Consider the following 21,243-nt stretch of genomic DNA (forward strand, 5'->3'; position numbering starts at 1 on the left):
TCCTCCCTTCTTATCTCTCCTTATATGTACATTAACTTTTCCGGCCTCTTATTGCTACCTGTCCCAACTTTTTTGGAATGTGTAGCAATATTTGGCATGACATTTCAAAACGTCTCACTTTCAACATTTGATGTTATCTATATTCTATTGTGAATAAAATAAAAGTTTGAGATTTGTAAATTATTCCATTCCTTTTTCACTCACAATTTGTACAGTGTCCCAACTTTTTTGGAATTGGGTTTTACTCTATCACATCTCTAACTGTCCCTATTGTGTCCGCTATATCCCTGCCTGCTATGCTGTAACTGTGTTGGTTGCACTATACTTCCTATCACTCTTCACTCTGTTCGCTAAAACTTTAGTCAATATTTTATAATCCACATTTAATAAAGTGATTGGTCTGTAGTTCTCTATATCCAACCTATTCCCCTTCTTATACACCAAAGCTATCACTTCCTCTACCATTCTATCTTGCACTGTCCCTGTTCTTTCTATATCCTTGAACACTTCGACTAAAATGGGTGCTACCCCTTCCTTATGTTTTATACCATTCAATACCGATCTCATCACTCCCTGGACTTTTTCCACTTTTCAACCCCCCTATTGCCTCTTTCACTTTGTCCTCCTCTATCTCCCTATCACACCATTCCCCATCTTCCTTATTTAGAATATTCCCTACACTTTCTAATACTTCATCTATACTTCCCTCATCTACTCCTCCCCTTTTATATATCTCTTCATAGAATTCTTGCACTCTCTCCAAAGTCTCTGTAATCTTTTGTTGTTTTGCCCTCTTTTGTTGTCATTTTGTTTATATATGTTTTACTTTGTCTCCTTTTCTCTAGCCCTAAAAAATATCCTGTACATTTCTCACCCTCTAATGCATATTTTGCCTTACTACTTAAAATCGCTCCTCTCATATTTTTCTAGTGCCATCTTAACCTCAATATATTTTCCCATACTGTATCCTTCCTCATCTTCTGCCTTATCTAATTCTTCCCTCAATCTTTCTCTCAGCACCCTTTCTTCCTTCATCTTTCCCCTTTTCTTACTATATTTTATACTAATTAACTTGATTTGGTCTTATTTTCTCCAATCTTTCCACCATTCTATCATCTAATCCACCATCTCTTTTATACTCATCTATCTTCTCATTTTCCCGATTTAATAGATCCATCTGTATCTCATATCCTTCCTCTTCAATGTACCCTGCATTCAATATCCACATCCCTCCTCACACCCTATCTTGATTCTGAACCTAACACTATCGTGATCACTTTAAGGAAATAATTTATGTCTTATCCCGTCTATGTATCTAATGATTTCCTCTTCAACTAACGCTAAATCTATTCTACTGTTTTATTGTACCTTCCTTTAACTGCCTCCCTAGTAAATTCTATTTTTTCCGGATTTTCATACCTCCACACATCTATCAACCCCTTTTCTCTCATCTCCATCAACATTCCCCTCGATTTCTCCCATCTAAATTTTACCCCCTTGCCCACATCTAATCTACTACATTTTATATTGAAAACCCCCACTATAATACATTTCCCCACAAATAACCCTTTTAATTCTTCCAATATTTCCCTCCTGTCCATTTCTATATTTGGAACATATATATTTATTAATCTAAAATTCATACCTCCATATATAAATTCAACTACCAAGATCCTTCCCCTTATCTTTATACACCTCTCTTGTACCTTCTACAATATCATTTTTAAATAATATTGCCACACCTCTTGCATTTTTTGCTCCATTATTATAGTATGTCCCCTCTCCGCTCTTCTCTCATCTCCCTTACTTTTATCCTCTTCCCAATTTGTCTCCTGTATACAAATTATATCACTCCTATATGTAAATAACACTTTCATCTTGCTTTTATCCCTTAAACCATTTATATTTATTGAAGTTACAGTGGCCATGAGAGTAACCAAACAAACACGCATATAATTAAATAAAACGTTTAAACAGACATCTCATACCCTCCCGTGGTTCCTTTATCTGTTCAGCCTGTTCTCCGTCCATCTCAGACTTCCTCTTTGAACTTAGTCTTTTAATCTTTGTTTTCAGTCCTTTTTTTCTCCATCTCTTTTTTCCACCTCTGCTTTCCATCAGTTCCTGTGCAGTCTTTCTTTTCCTCTTCTTTACCCCTTTCTTTCACATCACTTTCACCTATCTCCTCCTTCCTCAATCTCTTCCGACTGCTCCATCTCCTCCTCCCTATCATCCTCTTCGCTGATACTTTCAGCTCTCTCGCCACTCCATTTTGCTTTTCACCATCCTCAACTCCATCTTTCCCTCCCCCGCTCACATCATCAGTTGTTTCCTCCTCTTGCTCCTCTGTCAGAACACTGTTCCTTCTTCCACCATCTTGTCCATCCACTCGCTCTCTCTCTAATCCTATCCATTCTTCGCAATCTCTTGCATAATGTCCTCCTACACCACACTTGAAACACTTTAATTCGGGGCACTCTCTAAATATGTGCCCTGTCTTGATACAAAGTCTGCAAACACGTACTTGTCTATCATGGATGACATGAAAATATTCTGTGCCTCTCAGAGTCTCAAACTTTGTGGCGTATGGAAGTGAACATACCTGTTCTGTAAAGCGAACTTTTAAGAAATGCGTTCCATCAATTGTATCCGTTCCAGGCCACACCCGACGTTTTATTGGAGAAATTGGTCGTACTCCCCACTCTTATAGCTTGGAGAGTATCTTCTCATCCTCCAAGTACACCAGCAAATTGATAAAAGACACCACCACATCATTATTCATTATATCCCTGTCATGCACAATCACTCCTCGCACTCTCACTCCATCCATTAGTTTCCTCTTTGCCTCTTCATCCTTCATTGTGAGTTCATAAATTCTTTCACCTCTCACTCTGCAGCCGATCGCTTCTCCACACTCCTTTACTCCCTTCAGTAAATCCATCATTGAAATCGTTTGTTCCCTCCACCTCTACCTCCAGTCAGCTCTTTGCTGTACTTCTCTCTTGATCTTCCTTGCACTCCTCTGCTGTTTTCTTCTCCCTCTTTCTGCAGATCCCCTGTGACTTTACTTGTCTTCTGTTGTCTTTGGATCACTGCTTGTTTGTCTTCTCTACTTTGCTCCTCCTCTTCGTTCTTTCCATTGCTACTTTTTCTCATCATTGGTTGTTCTGTTTCTTTTTCTGCAGCCATGGTGTGTGTTTGCAGCATGCTTCAAGCAGAAAAAAGTCCCCCAGACAGCCTAAGCTGTCGGGGGGAATTATCAGGGTCAACCCTGACTTTCCAGCCACTAATTTCCCAAGCAAAGACCAAAATCGAAAAACAAAACACTCCAAAACAAAAGATTAAATCACGCAAACAGGATTCAAAGAGCCTCTCTCTCTGTACTGCAAAACCTATCACTTCCTGCTGGCTCTCTAGCGCCCTCAGGGGGGTATGGCCATAAGCAAGGACTCCCACAAAGAGTGAGCTATTTAAAGATCAGCCACTCTATAGGCCAGTGTATTAGATAAGTAGAAGTTTTATTTATATAGTGCCTTTCCATAGTTCAAGGTCACTTTACATAGTGCTAAACAAAACATTTGCACACCCATATACACAATACAAAACGCATAAGGCCACATTATCCAAAATACATATTAAAAAGATATGTTTTTAGCTGAGTCTTGAATGTAGACAAAGATGGTATATTATGAAGTGTAAGGGGTAGCGAATTCCATAATTTCGGAGCATTAACACTAAATTACCTACCACCTACTGGACAAAAGATCAAACTCAGATGATCTGAGAGACCGGGCAGGAGAATAGGAGTACAGTAGGTCAGACAGATATGGAGGCGCAAGACCATTTAATGCCTTAAACGTTAGAAGTAATATCTTAAAGTGAATATGTGATGCCACAGGTAACCAGTGAAGATCATGCACTTTTTATTATTAGTATTACTAATATTTCCAGCAGGTTTATTTTATTTAATTTTTTTACACTTTATCGAGCCCCAGCATCACAACCCTACTCCATTGAATATCCTCATTTTGTTCTCCCATCAAATCCTGAATCATTTTTCTACATTTTTCATTAAAACCATCCAAATCTTTACAGTGTAAAAACAAATGTAAAAAACCTTCATCATCATTATAACATACTTTACACATTGCACTTTGTTCCATTCCAATTTTATTGAATAAAACATCTGTAAAAATCACTTTGTCTGATAAAATACTCCAGACTACTTCATTTTGTTTGTATAATTTTCCCTTTCTTTCCCCATATACACTTCTTTCAACCCACTGAACTTCTGTAACCAATATTGATTATCAACAGTTTTTTTTAAAAACAATATCTCTAAAAAAAGAAATAAAACCTTTCACACCACATTCTTTGAAAGCATACAAAATTTCTCCCATTTTCACATATATCACATCCGTGTTCGGTTTCTTCCATATTTTCAATTGGTTTTATCCATTCTTCGAGTATTGCTTTCTTAATTAAATCGTATTTGTTTATTAATTCCTGTCTGGTAAAGTCCTCCTTTGCCTCTTCCATGACATCCACAATGTATTGTATTGGTAAAAACCCTTCTTTAAACTCATATAAAAACTCCCTTACTTTTGTTATCCCTACATCCCACCATTTCTTATAAAATATTCCCTTCCCTTGGTTTAAAATGGCGTTGTTTAAAAAAAGAGGCTGATTTTAAAATGTTCTCCATCCATTTCTTTGTCCTCATCCACAGTATATTATCCCCTAAATTAAAATGACCACACTTACTTAAAACAATGGAGTATTTTTTTTTTTTTTCCCATTCTACTTCGTTTTCTTCATCCAAGTACATTATTATTATTTTCCCTCTTAGGCTGTTCTTCCTTTGCTCAATATACATTAGTCTCAACCCCCCTTCCCCCTCTGCTCCTATTAACATGTTGTATGCGATTCTTAGCAGCTTCCCTTTCCATAAAAAAATCTAAAACATTTTTTCAACCTTTTTTCTGCCCACATCGGCATATTTCCCCACGCGCTCATCAATTCTTTATAAAAATCTGGCACTCCCTCCGTCATCCATTTCTTTGTCCTCATCCACAGTATATTATCCCCTAAATTAAAATTACCACACTTACTTAAAAAATACTCCATTGTTTTTTTCCATTCTACTTTGTTTTCTTCATCCAAGTACATTTTTATTATTTTCACTCTTAGGCTGTTCTTCCTTTGCTCAATATCCATTAAACCCAAACCCCCTTCCCCCTCTGCTCCTATTAACGTGTTGTATGCGATTCTTGCCAGCTTCCCTTTCCATAAAAAAATCTAAAACATTTTTTCAACCTTTTTTCCACCCACATCGGCATAGATGACCCATATAAAATATACCACAATTTAGACACCATTAAAACATTAAGAACTAAGACCTTCCCTTTTAGAGTTAAAGTTCTCAGTTTCCAAAAATTTAGTCTTCTTTCAATACCGCCTAAGATTTCCTCCCACATTATTTCTTCTGCTTTCTTTTCATCCCTCCCCATTAAAACACCTACAATCTTTTTCTTTCATTCAATGGTTCAGAAATTAAAGAATATAAAAGAGCTGATAGTGGACATCCTTGCCTTATCGATCTCGTTATTTTAAAAACATGTGTTAAAAACCCATTACATTTCATTTTCGTTACTGCCCCTTTACATAAAATTCCGATCCATTTAATAAAATTCTCTCCAAACATAAAACTCTTTAAAACCCCAAATTAAAAAAATCATGTTCTACTGTCAAATGCTTTTTCAAAATCCAAACTAATAAAAAAAAAACATTATTTTTCTTTTCATTTATATACCTTATCATATCTTTTATGCTGGTTGTTGTATCTGTGATCTCTTTCTTTAACACCATATACCTGGTTTGTTTTCATTATACTCTGCATTATTTATTTTAATCTGTTGACAAAATTTTGATAATCTTTAAATCAGTATTGAGCATTGTAATTGGTCTAATTCTTTAGGTCTACTTTATCCCCTTTTCTTTTGTAAATCAACTTCATCAAACCATTCCCATTCTTTGATTCATCTCTCCTTTCTTAAAAATCTCTTCATATTCTTCTTTTAAGATGCTGGTTAAAAACTATATAAAATTCACTACCCAAACTATCTATACTTGGACTTTTCCTTTGGTTTAATCCACTTATTGCTGTTTTTCTCTTCTCTTATATCTTCACTGTTTTTTGTCCTTTTCTCCTACTCTTGCTTGTATTTGCTTCAGTAACACCAGTTTTTCTTCTTCTTTTACCCCTTCTGCACAAGTTCTCAAAATGATTTTATTTGTTTTAATATTTCCTCATTTGTTTCTACTACTACACCATTTTCTCCTTTTATTTCTTTAATCATTCCAGCTTTTCCTCTTATTTTTTCCAAATCAAAGAAAAACTTTGTGCACTTCTCCCCCTCCACTGTATGTTTTGCTTTGCTTCTTAATCTTGCCCCTTCATATTTTCCTCTTCCATTTCTTTCAATATTCCCTCTAATTCTTTTCTTTTGTATATCTTTTCCATTCTCATTCTTCAATTCGTTATTTAATTTCTCTTAGCTCTCTTTCCTTTGTTTCTTACTTTTCTGTATTACTTTATACTATAATACTTTATTGTAAACTTTTTAACTTAATATTTCACATTCTCCCACCACATTCTTTTCTTTTATACGTTTCCTTTTCTTTTTCCCTTTCAATAATTCCCTTTATACTTAAAACATAGTCTTGGTTCTTTGAAACCTCAGTGTTTAAAACCCATCTTTTCTCAGTGCTCCAGTCTTTTTGAATAAAAATTGGTTTATGGTCACTAAAACTTGTTTCCACATTTAATTTTCCCGATAATACCTTCAACATTTCTTGTACATAAAATAAAATCAATTCTTGTCTGACACACAAAATCTCCCGCTAACTGCTTCCTTGAGTATTCCTTAGTCTTTCCATTCCTTTCTCTCCATACATCAATCATATTACTTTAATAATAATTTCAGTTCTTTTCTTCCTTTTATTGTTTTTAAAAACTATTCCCTCAGCCATTTCTAATTTACTAAAAACCGTATTAAAATCTCCCATCATAACTTCTGTTTCTTTAAAAAATCTCGTAACATTAAAATGCTCTCTTTTCGTTCTCTTCTGTTGGTGCATGAACATTAACCATAATTACTTTTTTCCCCTCATACTCCATTTCAAACACGATACATTTCCCGTTTTTGTCATTATACATTGTATTACATGATACACCACTGTTTTCTTTTATTAAAACCGCAACTCCTCTTCCCAGCCTCCCATCACCATTATTATATAAAATCCCTCCACTCCACCGTTTCCTTATTTCAGTCATGTACCCTTCCCTCCAGTTAGTTTCTTGTAGTAAAATCACATGTTCTCCTTTACACATTTCTTTCACTTTTTCAAATTCTTATGTCCAAAAGCCCTCAAGCATTAAATGTAACATTTCGTAAAACCCATAAACTCAGTCCATCTCCTCCAAACCCTTTAACAACTCATACTTATTCGTACACTCAATACCATCATCTTTAAGCACTCTTTTTCTTGCAGTCTCTAAATTGTGCATTACCTTTACAGATCTTCTTTTTGATTTCCTGTCTCCTCGTTTTCGTTTCCTTGTTCACTTTCCTTTGTAGCAGATTGTTCTTTATTACTCTGATCATTAAGTTCCACAGTGTCCAATACCTTTTGCAAACTGTCACATCCATCTTTGTCCAAAATATTCCCTCCTGTTGTGCATAGCTCAATTATTTATTCCTTTGATCATCCAGTTCCACAGTATCCAAAGCACTTTGCAAGCTGTCAGTCAAAACCATCAAAATCCCCCCGTCCTGTTGTATTTGTATGTCCTGTTCGTTACACTCTTTCTGTTGTTCTGTATTATTTGATTCTGGTCCTTCGCCTCGTACTCTTGATTCGTCCTCTTGCTGCTTGCGGTCTCGTTCATGCACCCGCCCACCTACCTGTTGCTCTTCCTCCTCCTCGCCCTCCATCCAACACTCACACTTATTTAAAACCAAATTGCAATCCGGGCACATCACAGCGTTGCAGTTCCTCGCGAAGTGCCCCCTCTCACATTTTAAAGCACTTGAACTCCGGCCAATCCTTCACCACATGGCACATGTTAAAATACCATAACCTGATGGCTGTTCATCACCCAAAAGTATTGTGGACCCTCTGCCATTTCTATTTTCGTGCTGTAAGGGAGGGAGGCTACCTCCTTCTGGAACTGCGTCTTTACATATCTCGTCCCGTCCTCAATGCTGGTGCCCGGATAAAAACGCTGCTTTATTTTTGAAATTGGGGAAACTCCCCATCCCTCCAGTTTATTTAAAATCTCTTTGTCAGCGAGGTAGATGGGCAGATGCATGAAGGAAACAAGGTAGTCTCTGTTCTGTAATCTTTTCACAGCAACCGCTGCTGGGAGGACAAACTTAAAAACATAAAAGTACACTGATGAAAATAAAGACGTATTTATAACAAAACAAACACAAAGAGGTCTGGTGAGCCTTTCTCACCCACTGCAGCCAAACACTTCCTGTACACCAGCAACTCACTAGCGCCCTTTTTTTTTCCCCCCTTTTTTTCATTTTTTTTCTCCCATCCAAGTACTAACCAGGCCCGACCCTGCTTGGCTTCCGAGATCAGACGAGATCGGGTGCAGACTTTTGTTTTTTATTTTATTCAAACAATAAGATACAATAAAATATAGACTTTCATGAACAATCTTTCATACATCATATTGTCTGTTGAAAGCTTGCATACACATCTTTAGAAAATCTTGTTCAGTCCCCCGGAAACTTTCACATTTAGATCTTTTAAAGCACAACACACTTTTGAAGTAAAAACATCATAAAAACTTTCCGCATATTTTCATCTTTAAAATACACACAGGTTTTCTACATTTTTCTGTTTTTCTTTTAAATAGTCCACACATCTAACACAATTTTTTTCTTTCTTAGCCACAATTCTTCTCTCCCATATTGCACTTTTCATTAACATTTATACACAGATTTATAAACCTTTTTTGACACTTCTTTTCCCATCCAAACATCACCACTCTGTTCCACTCCATTACATTTTCATCCCACTCCCCAGTCAAATCTTTAATTAAACATTTACATTTCCTTAAAATCCTCAAATTTTTTACAATATAAAAACATATGTAAAACCCCCTCTTCCTTTTCCTGGCACACTTTGCACATTGCATTTTGTTCCATTCCTATTTTATTTAAAATAGCCTCAATAAAAAACACTTTGTCTTCTAAAATATTCCAAACAGTCTAACTTTGTTTCCACACACCTCCCCCTCATGTTCCTCCATATACACTCTTCTTTAAGATCTTTAAATTTCTGCACCCCGTACTTATTACAAATTGGTTCTTTTAAAAACACCATCTCTAAAAAAACAATAAAACATCTTCACAGTACAGGTCTTAAAATCATGCAGTTTGTCTTCCAGTCTCACATAAATGTTTTTCTCTTTTGTCTCTTCTTCCATGGTTTGAACCATCCCTTCCGCTATGTCTTTTGTGTTTAAAGACAACATTTACAATTTTTAACAAAATTGTGTTAAAATCCCCCATCATTAAAGAAAGGGGAAGTCGTGGCCTAATGGTTAGAGAGTTGGACTTGTAACCCAAAGGTTGCGGGTTTGAGTTTCGTACCGGCAGGGATTTTAGGTGGGGGGAGTGAATGTACAGCGCTCTCTCCCACCTTCAATACCACGACTGAGGTGCTCTTGAGCAAGGCACCGAACCACCAACTGCTCCCCGGGCGCCACAGCATGAATGGCTGCCCACTGCTCCGGGTGCGTGTTCACTGCTGTGTGTGTGCACTTAGGATGGGTTAAATGCAGAGCACTGATTCAGAGTATGGGTAACCATACTTGGCCACATGTCACTTTCATTATTATTTTCTTATACTTTTTTTATAATGCCTCTTAACACATTAAACAACTGTTTCTTTCCCTTCTCCTCCACTGGCGCATGCACATTTAACTAAAATCAGTTCTCTTCCATCATATCTTGTTTCCACTACCATACATTTCCCAATATTATCTGTATATACAATTTTACTTATTTTAAAAACATCATTCTTCTTTAAAAATGCCACCCCTCTCTCCAACCTTCCATCTCCATTATTATATAAAACACCTCCATCCCATCTCTATCAATCAATCATAACATCATTCCTCCAGTTTGTTTCTTGTAATGCAATGATGTCTTCACTTTTACATTTTTACAAATTCTCAAGTCCATCAGTCCTCTTGCGTTAAAAGTAACACAACTTAAAACCATTAAACAATAGAAAGAAAACTTTTAAAACCATCTCAGTTCTCTTCCTCCAAACCTCTCAGCACTTCATATTGGTTTAAACATTTTACTCGTCCTTTTTTTCATAACTCTTTTTTTTCCTTGCATTTTCTACATTTGGTGTTACCTTTAATGTTCGTCTTGTTTGTTTCCTCGCTTTGTCCTTTTTTTTACCTTCTCCATTTTTTTCCTCATCTTCACGGTCCGTTTCTTTGTTTTGCTCCTCTTGCTGCTTGCGGTCTCGTTCATGCACCCGCCTACCTACCTGTTGCTCTTCCTCCTCCTCCTCCTCCTCCTCCTCCTCCTCGCCCTCCATCCAACACTCACTTATTTAAAACCAAATTGCAATCCGGGCACGTCACAGCGTTGCAGTTCCTCGCGAAGTGCCCCCTCTCACAAATTTAAAGCACTTGAACTCCGGCCAATCCTTCACCACATGGCACATGTTAAAATACCATAACCTGATGGCTGTGCATCACCCGAAAGTATTGTGGACTCTCTGCCATTTCTATTTTCGTGCTGTAAGGGAGGGAGGCTACCTCCTTCTGGAACTGTGTCTTTACATATCTCGTCCCGTCCTCAATGCTGGTGCCCGGATAAAAACGCTGCTTTATTTTTGAATTAAAAGTCACTGTCCGTTTCTTTGTTTTGCTCCTTTTCTACTTGTCCCTCTTTCTCCACCCCGCCCAGAAAGTCTTTAAAACTAGAAGTTAATTCCATTGGTGTCCATGTTAATCTATGTCCTTGTGTTTGTTCCTCATTATTCTGTTCACTTTCTGTGTCCTCGTTTTGTTTCCTTTTCTATTTCTCGTTGTTGCAATTCCTTTGTTTCTTTCTCTTCATTATTTCCTACATGTTTGTTGTCTCTTTCATGCATTTGCCCATCCGCCTGGCTTTCTCCACCTCCTTCCTCTTCCTTTATCCAACACTCACATCTATTTAAAATCTCTCTGCATTCTGTGCACTTAACCGCAGTACAGTCCCATGTAAAGTGTCCCCTCTCCTCACATTTATAGCATTTAAAATCAGGGCAGTCTCTCATCAGATGCTCTGGCCTCATGCACAGCCGACAGGTCTTCACCTGGTGGCTGTGCATCACCCTGAAATACTGTGGCCCGTCCTCTGTTTCCAGCTTTGTGCTTTAAGGGACGGAGACAACTTCTCTTGGAAACCTCGCTTTGACAAACCTGGTGCCATCCTCAATGTTTGTGCCCAGATACACCCTTCGTTTAACTTTTGACAGGTAAAACTCCCCATCTATTCAGTTTTCCTAAAATGTCTTCATCTTCAAGGTAGACAGGCAAATACATGAAAGAAACAACAGTCTCTGTTTTGGAGTTTTTTTTATTTTATTTTTTTTTTAACCTCGCACGTTGCTCCATTTGTCAGTCCATCCATCAAAATGTCACATTTCTTCCTTTTCTATAGTCCGTTCGTACTCTTTGCCTTGTCTTGGCCGTACCGCTAAAATTTTCCCTCCTCCAATCTTCTCCACTACCACCTTGATGATATCCACCGCTTTTGCATCGTTTGCTTCCTCCACATTGATAATCACTGTTGCTTCTTACCCTCCTCTCTTCCAAATCAGGTCCGTTCCCAGCTCGTTGTCCATGTTCCAGTCCAGTGTCGTTATGTTTCTGTGTCTCTCCAACCATTTCCGCATTGTTTGCCATTGGTCCATCCATTTTGTAAAAAAAAAATCTGATTAGAAAAAACGTCACAAAAAAAACAACAGAAACGAGAAAAACCACCCTCCAGACAGCCTAAGGCTGCTGTTAGGTGGTTTAAATGAGAAAAAACCCCCGCAAAACAAACAAAATAGGTGTGGGAGAGCCTTCCTCTCCCTTCTGTAGCCAAACTACTTCCTGTTGACTCACTAGTGCCCTCAGGGTGTTATGGCCGTAAGCCGGGACTTTCACAAAGATTGAAAGATCAGCCACCCTATAGGCCAGTGTATTAGAAAAGTAGTGAAGAAAATGCACAAACTTACAGTACCTGGTATTCCCAGGCAGCCTCACATCCAAGTACTAACCAGGCCCGACCCTGCTTAGCTTCCGAGATCAGATGAGATGGGGGTGCAGATTTTTTTTGTTTTGTTCTTAAAATGTTTTAAACAAATAATCTAATTCACATACAGGCAATGATATAATACTTGAAGTATTAAGACCATCCTTTGCTTAAAAAGTTTACACACAGAAACATTCTCCTTTTTCTCTTTTTCCACATTCCTTCTTTTCCAAATGATCAATCTTGCAACTGTTAACATCATATTTAAAAAACAAGCATTTTTGGCTTCACCTTTAAAACCAAACAAAAATGTTGTTTCCCAATTCACATCAACAGTTGTTTCTTCAACCCCCAAATTTTTCACCATTTCTTTCAATTTTTTTATAAAACATTTCAACCTCACACATTTAAAAAATAAATGTAATATTCCTTCTTCTTCTCTATTACATACTTTGCACATTGCATTTTGTGCTATACCAATCTTACACAGTCTCATTTCACTCAGCAAACAATTATGTCTTAAGTAATCAATTCTCTAAAATAGGACTTTTCCACCATGATCTTAAATTTTGCCATTTTTTTTTTTTTTTTTTATTGGGATATAATCTCTGCCAATAGTCTTCTGCTCTTGGTTTAATGAAAACATCTTTACATAAAGAACATTTTTGGCTTCACCTTTAAAACCAAACAAAAATATTGTTTCCCAATTCACATTAACAGATGTTTCTTCAACCCCCAATTTTTTCACCATTTCTTTCAATTTTTTTAATAAAACATTTCAACCCCACACATTTAAAAAATAAATGTAATATTCCTTCTCTATTACATACTTTGTAATACATCTTGTTCTATACCAATCTTACACAGTCTCATTTCACTCAGCAAACAATTATGTCTTAACAAGTAATCAAAATTCTCTAAAATAGGACTTTTCCACCATGATCTTAAATTTTGCCATATTATCTTTGTTTCCATATTGGGATATAATCTCTGCCAATAGTCTTCTGCTCTTGGTTTAAAGAAAACATCTTTACATAAACAATAATAAAAACACCTTAACTTTAGATCATACTTTTCATATCAATCTTCTAGAACTACTTTACTTTCTTCTTAATTTTATTCAGTTGCCTCACTTATCACTTGTATCAGTAAAAAACTGGTATAACTTCATACATAATCTTTAATTTGTCTTATCCTTGCATTATACCATTTTTTTTTTTAAATAAATTGTTCTCCCCTTTTAAGTAACAAGTTAAAAATAGTGGTTGTCTTAATGTCATCTTTATTCAATGACGTACAAACAACATACTTGCTGTAATACCCCCATGCTTTTAAGACTTCTTTATAGTATTCTGGAATTCTATTCATCATATTTTCCTTTAGTTTCATCCATAAAATAGCATCTCCTATTTTACCACACTGGTTTAAATAAAGTCACTACATCTTTCCAACCATATTTTTCATCCTTCCAATATGGTTTAATTTTTTATTCGTATGCTTTTCATTCTTATTATGCTTCAACTTTCCCAATTATAGTATCATATGCAATTTTCGACGGTTTATCTTCACATAAAAAATTAAATGAGTTTTTTTTTATACACCCATAATGGCATGCTCACTGATCCTAAAACATACCACATTTTTGATAAAAACAAAGTTTATTACAAGAACTTTCCCTTTTAAAAACAAATTCCTTAATTTCCAAAAATGTAACCTTTTTTCCATTGCTGTTAAAACTTCCTCCCATATTTCATTTTCTCCAACTCTTATTCCTAAAAGTTTCATATTTCCTTTCTGTTCTTTAAATGGCATTTTAACAGGTAATTCATTCATTTTACCAATTCTCATGTAAGTTGTTTTTCTTTATTAACCTTTGCCCCTGTTCCTCTACAATACTTTTCCAGAACTTCCATTACTTTTCCTATACTTTTAATATCTTTAACAATGTTGTATCGTCGGCATATTGATATATCTTGTAATAACTTTGATTACTTAATTTTAAGGGAATAAGTTCATTCATTCAGGTTTTGATAGGACTCGAATCTGAAAATTCGAAGTCCACCTGATTAAACTGATTTCAAATTTATTATTTTACACTTTAAATCAAGGGTCATCCAGCGAGCCGTGACCTCAGTATATTTTAACAAATTGAATATGTATATTCTCCCTGGCCACGGGTTAATATAATTATGATAATTTGTAAGCTCTTCGAGAGGTAACAATGATCTTTTTGGCAAAGGTTTTAACATTAAATTTATATGACACCAGACAATCCTCCTTTATAAATGAAACATGAATTTTATTGGCTATTCTAGATTACATCAACTAGGCTAAAACACATACATACATACATACATACATACATACATACACCGAGACAGTTTCTTAGACTGAGAGTTGACGGGGTTGCATGACGTTCAAAGTTCTAACTCATTTCACGAGTGATTTAAATTCACCTGAGCGACTTCACAAAGCAGAGAATTTTAGTTTGTTTACTGCTTAAATTATCTAGTTCAGCAGAGATAAGATTTTGTTCGTTACTTGCGTCCTTGGGTGACAGCTGAAAAGCTGAGATGATGTCGTTGCTGATACGGGCTTCCTGGATTGCTGCTGAGGGAATTCCGTTGCTGAGGTGATGTCGGAATGACGTCCTTTGGAAAAGCCCTCCGGAGATTGGTTGGCTTCTTTATGAAGCAGAGGCTTCAGCAGTTTTGCTACAGTCTGAGTTTGGATTAAGTTCTTTGAAGATCGTGTTTGAGTTTTGGATGACCGATCGCTTTGATGGCAAGCGTGGGAGCACAAAGTGGGAGTGCTCTTAACACGGCGACAGGCGAGAGCAAGCTAGCAAATCTGTTCTGCATTGAGTTTTGTTCCGCTGCATAAGTCCGTCTCACGACGCAACCTTCCAATCGCCTTCTTGCGCAGGAGGAGCGTGCATACATTAACAAGAGGCCCCCATTTATTATGTGGAGAAATTAAGATTTGCAGGTTTTGTTAATAACTCCTATATGGTGTCGTACAACACATACTGTTTGAAATAACAGCTGTTCACTTATTTCAATATTCTGAAATTATCATAAGTTTCCGTTCGATACTAAACTTCACCTATCTCACACATATATTAATAACCTCATTTCCTAAAAAGGGGTAATAAACACTGATTAAAGTTGCACCGATTAAATGAACACATCAAGCATATATATATATATATGACATGACATACAACATATTATTTGTGAATCTATGCTCCGATACTTTCATACTTTCAATTATTTTCAACGATTGTCTCAGAAATCGTCCTTTTCTTTGGAGTGCAGGGGGAAAAGGGGAGGTGTCCTGAGGTCATGCTCATGTCAGAGTTGAGTGTCTGCCAAGTTTCTCCTGGACAGAGAGTCCTTAATCTGTCACTTTCGGTTTATCGGATTTAGCAATTTATGCGTTAAACGGTCAGGGGGTCCAAGAGTGTCTGTCACGGGAATATTTTCAGATACCAGGTTCTTTGTTCTGTTGTCCATTAGATGGTTTATTGATGCTGAAGCCAGTCACGAAACCTACTGACCTTCTGTAGCTTAAATGAATCCAGATGGGAGGGGGTCAGTTCTTGTTGTCCTAGTATTGTGTCGACATCGGAGGTGGTTTGGTAAATCATCATTTCCGGGTTTTCTTTGTGAAGATAAGCAGAGCGAGACAGGAACTCATTGGAGAAAGGTGGCGCCTAGGCTGACCATGGTTCAGCCTTTACGACTCTCATAGTTGAGAAGAGAGGTTAGTTGTCTGATGGAATGCGGAGATTCCATCGTTCCTTTGTGTGATGTTCGTAAATGCCTTACAATCTTATGTTCTGTTTCTTCTTTAATCAATATTCCTTTTATATTTTTTTCCATTTTTATTGCCAGACCTCTTCCTCCCATATTAAATTCCTAATTACATTTTCATTTTCTCCAACTCTTATTCCTAAAATTTTCATATTTCCTTTCTGTTCTTTAAATGGTATCTTAACAGGTAATTCATTCATTTCACCAATTCTCATATAAGTTGTTTTTTCTTTATTAACCTTTGCCCCTGTTCCTCTACAATATTTTTCCAGAACTTCCATTAATTTTCCTATACTTTTAATATCTTTGACAAACAATGTTGTATCATCAGCATATTGATATACCTTATGTTCTGTTTCTTCTTCTTTTATCCATATTCCTTTTATATTTTTTTCCATTTTTATTGCCAGACCTAGAGCTTCAGACACTCAAGTGTATAACAGTGCTGACATTGGGCAACCTTGTCTGATTGATCTTATTTTAAAATCTTCTGTTAAAAATCCATTCACTTTAACACAACTTCTAATATCTGTGTATATACATTTGATCCATTGTATAAAATTCTTACCAAATCCAAACTTCTCCTTTACATTCATCAAATATTTTTGCTCTACCCTATCGAACGCTTTTTCTAAATCTACACTTATAATATACCCTATTTCTTTTTTTTTTTTTCAAAAACATATCAAATCCATTTTTTTGGTATTATCCCTTTTAACTTTTCATATTGATCTTCTAGAACTACTCTACTTTCTTCTTCATAATTTTCTTCAATTGCATCCCTTATCACTTGTATCGGTAAAAAACCAGGTATAACTTCATACATAATATCTTTAATTTGTCTTATCCCTGCATTATACCATTTTTTATAAAAAAATGTTTGTTCTCCCCTTTTAAGTTGTTTAAAAACAGTGGTTGTCTTAAAATGTCATCTTTATTCAATGACGTACAAACAACATACTTGCTATAATCCCCCCATGCTTTTAAGACTTCTTTATAGTATTCTGGAATTCTATTCATCATATTTTCCTTTAGTTTCATCCATAAAATAGCATCTCCTATGTTACCACACTGGTTTAAATAAAAAGTCATTACATCTTTCCAACCATATTTTTCATCCTTCCAATATTTTTTAATTATTTTTATTCGTATGCTTTTCATTCTTATTAATGGGTCTAATAGTCCCAGTCCTCCTTCTTCAACTTTTCCAATTATAGTATTATATGCAATTTTCGACGGTTTGTCTTCCCATAAAAAATTTAAAATTAGAGATTTTATTTTTTTATACACCCATAATGGCATGCTCACTGATCCTAAAACATACCACATTTTTGATAAAAACAAAGAGTTTATTACTAGAACTTTCCCTTTTAAAAACAAATTCCTTAATTTCCAAAAATTTAACCTTTTTACCATTGCTGTTAAAACTTCCTCCCATATTAAATTCCTAATTACATTTTCATTTTCTCCAACTCTTATTCCTAAAATTTTCATATTTCCTTTCTGTTCTTTAAATGGTATCTTAACAGGTAATTCATTCATTTCACCAATTCTCATATAAGTTGTTTTTTCTTTATTAACCTTTGCCCCTGTTCCTCTACAATATTTTTCCAGAACTTCCATTAATTTTCCTATACTTTTAATATCTTTGACAAACAATGTTGTATCATCAGCATATTGATATACCTTATGTTCTGTTTCTTCTTCTTTTATCCATATTCCTTTTATATTTTTTTCCATTTTTATTGCCAGACCTAGAGCTTCAGACACTAAAGTGTATAACAGTGCTGACATTGGGCATCCTTGTCTGATTGATCTTGTTATTTTAAAATCTTCGGTTAAAAATCCATTCACTTTAACACAACTTCTAATATCTGTGTATATACATTTGATCCATTTTATAAAATTCTTACCAAATCCAAACTTCTCCATTACATTCATCAAATATTTATGCTCTACCCTATCGAACGCTTTTTCTAAATCTACACTTATAATATACCCTATTTCTTTTTTTTTATTTCAAATACCATATCAGATATCTTATACTATAATTAATGTCAGAGATATCTGTTTAAAACTGCATATGCTTGATTTGTTGTAATTATATTTGGTACCACTTTTTTCAATCTGTTTGCTAATACTTCAGTTAAAATTTTATAATCCGTATTCAGCATACTAAGTGGCCTGTAGTTTTTTAAATCTCCTCTATCTCCTTTTCTCTTGTATATTATTTTCACTACTCCTTTCTTCATACTTTGTGTTAATTCACCATTCTTAAAAACATCAACATATATTTCTTTGAGAATTGGACATAAGCTATTTTTAAAAACTTTATAAAACTCATTCGGTAATTCCTGGACTTTTCCCATTTCTTAACTGCTCAATTGCTGTTTCTATTTCTGTCTCCGTGATATTACTCACACATTTCTCTCTCTAACTTATTTACTTCAGCTTTTGTTTTCTTTAATAAATATTCCTCATCCTCTGCAATTAAATCATTTTCTCTAAAACAAGTCTTTGTAAAATCTTCTAATTTATTTTAATATTCCTTCTGTGTCTTCCACTGTCTTCCCATCTTGTGTATTGATACTTTTAATTATATCTGCTTTCTGTCTATTTTTCTCTAATTCATAGAAATATTTAGTACTTATTTCTCCTTCTATTATGTCTTTAGCTCTACTTCTTATTATTGCTCCCTTACACTTTTCTTCCTCCATTTTCCTCATTTTTTCGTGCAGTTATATCTTATCAATGTTTTTCTCTCCCTCACTAATTTTTCTAATTTCTTCATCCCATTCTTTTTTCAACTTTACTTTCTATCATTCTTTTAGCTCTGAACATTTTTAGAAAAAAATAATCGAGAACGTCTTTATTCTATTTTTCAGACAATCCCACCAAAATACTCTTTCTGTTTCATACATCTCATCATTAACACTAATTATTATACTTTCTATTTCTATTCTGTACATTTCCATTTTTAAAAGTCCTGTATTTAACATCCATACTCCTTGTCCTTTTATAATCTCATTAAAATCGTCTCAGGTTACTTATGTAACCATGGTTCCCTGAGTAGGGAACGAGACACTGTGTCCTCTAGGGGTCGCTATGGGGAACGCCTTGTCATGACCCGTGTCTGAAGCATACATAGAAAAAACACCAACAACACGTTGGCCGGCGACAGCCCATGACGTCACTACCGGTGCGACTATTAGTATAAATAGGCGCCGGGAGAACATGTCATTCACTTCTTCATCTGAAGCTTGCATTCGAAGCATGACAGGAAGCCTACAGGACGCAGTGTCTCGTTCCCTACTCGGGGGAACCATGGTTACATAAGTAACCCGAGTCGTTCCCTTTGTTACGAATTCCCCTGTCTAGGGTAGAGGAGATGGAACAGATTAGTTCATTTGAATTATTTTATTTAATTTAAACAAATTGTACGTCTTCAGAGCCCCTGTCTCCCATCCCAGCACTAATAATTAAAAAATAAATAAAAAATGGAACAAGTAAAATAAGGAATAAAAAATATACAAATCGACAATTGTATGTACAGGTATATTATGTGCAAATTAAAATGTAGACGGAGTATGTGTGTTAGATAAATAAGTGTATGAGTGAATAAATAGTGTGTTACACAGTTATTGTCAAGTGTTTATGAGATGGATGGCCTGTCATTCACTTCTTCATCTGAAGCTTGCATTCGAAGCATGACAGGAAGCCTACAGGACGCAGTGTCTCGTTCCCTACTCGGGGGAACCATGGTTACATAAGTAACCCGAGTCGTTCCCTTTGTTACGAATTCCCCTGTCTAGGGTAGAGGAGATGGAACAGATTAGTTCATTTGAATTATTTTATTTAATTTAAACAAATTGTACGTCTTCAGAGCCCCTGTCTCCCATCCCAGCACTAATAATTAAAAAATAAATAAAAAATGGAACAAGTAAAATAAGGAATAAAAAATATACAAATCGACAATTGTATGTACAGGTATATTATGTGCAAATTAAAATGTAGACGGAGTATGTGTGTTAGATAAATAAGCGTATGAGTGAATAAATAGTGTGTTACACAGTTATTGTCAAGTGTTTATGAGATGGATGGCCTGAGGGAAGAAACCGTTCCTGTGTCTGGCCGTTCTGGTGCTCAGAGCTCTGTATCGTCGACCAGATGGCAACAGTTCAAAGAGGGAGTGTGCTGGATGTGAGGGGTCCATAGTAATTTTGCCAGCCCTTTTGCTGTATAGGAGTACAGTTCTTGGAGAGAAGGGAGGTTGTACCAATGATTCACTCAGCAGTCCGGACTACCCTCTGTAGTGTTCTGAGGTCAGATTTGGTAGCTGAGCTGAACCAGACAGTTATAGAAGTGCAGAGCATGGATTCAATGATGGCGGAGTAGAACGGTTTCAGCAGCTCCTGTGGCAGGTTGAACTTCCTCAGCTGGCGAAGGAAGTACAACCTCTGCTGGGCCTTTTTAACAATGGAGTCTATGTGAGTGTCCCATTTCAGGTCCTGAGAGATTGTGGTGCCCAGGACCCTGAATGACTCCACTGCAGTCACAGTGCTGTTCATGATGGTGTGTGGGGGGAGTGCAGGGGGGTTTCTCCTGAAGTCCACGGTCATCTCCACAGTTTTGAGCATGTTAAGCTCCAAGTTGTTGAGACTGCACCAGACAGCCAGCTCTTTAACCTCCTGACTGTAAGCAGACTCGTCACCATCCTGAATGAGGCCGATGAGTGCGTCTGCAAACTTCAGGAGCTTGACAAAGGGGTCTTTAGAGGTGCAGTCGTTGGTGTACAGGGAGAAGAGCAGTGGGGAGAGGACGCAGCCCTGAGGAGCTCCAGTGCTGATCGTACGATTGCTGGATGTGTATTTTCCCAGCCTCACTAGCGGCTGCCTGTCTGTCAGGAAGCTGTTGATCCACTGACAGACGGAGGTGGGCACGGAGAGCTGAGTTAGTTTGGGCAGGAGGAGGTTTGGGATGATGGTGTTAAAGGCCGAGCCGAAGTCCACGAACAGGATCCTCACATAAGTCCCTGGTCTGTCTAGATGTTGCAGAACATAATGCAGTCCCATGTTTACTGCATCGTCCACAGACCTGTTTGT

This window comes from Sinocyclocheilus grahami, unplaced genomic scaffold, assembly GCF_001515645.1.
Source record: "Sinocyclocheilus grahami isolate Dianchi unplaced genomic scaffold, SAMN03320097.WGS_v1.1 scaffold396.1, whole genome shotgun sequence".
NCBI classification, from domain to species: Eukaryota; Metazoa; Chordata; class Actinopteri; order Cypriniformes; family Cyprinidae; genus Sinocyclocheilus; species Sinocyclocheilus grahami.